Below are 1,936 nucleotides of genomic sequence, written 5' to 3'. Positions count from 1 at the left end.
TCAGTGAAACACAGACATTCCTCTGGCGTTCCCTGCTTTCACCTAAGATCCATCTAACATCAGCTACAATATCCCTAGTACCATGACCCCTTCTAAACCCAGCCTGGACTTCTGGTAGTTCTCTGCTGATGTGCTGTTCTACATTCATGAAATACAATGTATATGAATTATTGCATACACACTAATAAGCAAATAAGCAACAGCAGCCTCAGAAGATACCCAGATATTGATATGAAACCCTAATAAACCCCATAAATGTGAATTTTAAAAGAGTTTCAAACTTGGTGTGTACCTAAATATTATTTTAGATTACAGAAAATGAGAATGATATGTTATCAACTGAGGCTGTTAAATTCTGCTACAAATTTGAGTTAGAATGATGTTGTTTTCTTAATTTTTTTTTTTTTTGGCAAGGGCTAGAAGGTGAAAACCTGTTTTTTAAAGCTGCAATGAATTTTGCAAGTCACTAGAGTCAGAGGCTGATTGTTCCATTGTCTTGGTAAAACACAAAAGTCTAAAAGCTGTTTGGTTTTTTAATTTTACAAATGTAAAGCTCAAACTTAAGAAATAGAGAGACTTGAGATGTCATTTTATGAAGGTTGTATAGAGATAAGGTTTCCTTTAGGGAAATTATTGACTCTGCATGGATTTAAAGTTCACTGTTCGTGAATTGGTATTTGGTCTCTTAGAGTGCTATGGCAGCCCTATATGTGCTATTTATTTGCAAGAGTCAAAGATTTGAGAAAAGGAGCTGTATAAAATTTTCATCTCACACTGTATGAAGCTGCAAATTTTAGCATTACAGACTGCTGATGATCTGATGTTGGTATTGTTGGCAGCGAGCACCTAGAATGGATTATTCTACTGAAAGACAATAATCTAATGTCACCCGGCAATAGCAAGGTTCAGTATAATAGACCAGAATTAACTAGCAGGGGTGTGTGTGTGTGTATGTGTGTGTTGTGTGTGTGTGTAAATTCCTGCATGAGCTTACCGAAAGGTAAAAAGAAATTGATTTGTATACATAATGGAAATCTTATTTCTTTTTTCTCTCAATCTGCTGAGGCCTGGGTGTACCATATACACAAGTCTTTGACACTACAATACATCATCATTCAATATGGGTGAGAATGCATCAAGGAATTGGATAGCAACAGTTAAGGATATAATTAAGTATATATATCAAAAGTTATCTATGGAAAATAGCTGGCAACCTTGTTAATTTTAAGAGGTGACTTGAGGGAGAATGTACTATTTTGTAATGTTATAAGTGCTAGAATTCAGTTCAGTTCTTTTCTTTTCAAGAATAGAGGATAATAGATTTACCTTCATATGGAGAAAAATTTATCAAGGATAAAATATTATGTATTCTCCCGTGGGTAATACCAACAATGGAAATGCATCATTAGTGATTCTGCTAAAAAAATAAAAAGCATAGCATATTCCACAATGTGAAATACCTATTGAACTGCCATATGCCCATGACACAATGACATGCAATGTTTTGCCCTGAGGAATCTGACACAAGGGATTATAGTTTTCACTTAAAGAAAGCATAGTGTAACAGAGAAGTGAGTTGAAAATGACCAATTCTATACTCAAGTTGAATCAGGAAGTTTAAATATTATTTTATCTTTTAATAAGAATTTTAATTTTTTTTTCAATCAACAACTTTTAATTCAGTGCATTACTAAATATGACCCTTCTAAGAATTTTTGTAACTTCAACAAAATGACTGGTTTCTTCTTGTTCGGTGCCATCTAGTCAACTACAACTCATAGCAACCTTATGAACAAAAGATCTAAACCTTGCCCTATTATACATGATCCAATTGTAACAGACACTGTGTTAATCAACCTTGCTGAAAATTATCCTCTCCTTCACTGACCATCCGCCTTCCCAAGCATGATTTCTTTTTCCAAGTTCTGGTTCAACT

The sequence above is a fragment of the Elephantulus edwardii genome, unplaced genomic scaffold (assembly GCF_000299155.1).
Source record: "Elephantulus edwardii isolate Elephantulus edwardi_28Jun2011 unplaced genomic scaffold, EleEdw1.0 scaffold00016, whole genome shotgun sequence".
In the NCBI taxonomy this organism is placed as follows: Eukaryota; Metazoa; Chordata; class Mammalia; order Macroscelidea; family Macroscelididae; genus Elephantulus; species Elephantulus edwardii.
Note: the sequence above shows the minus strand (reverse complement) of the source record.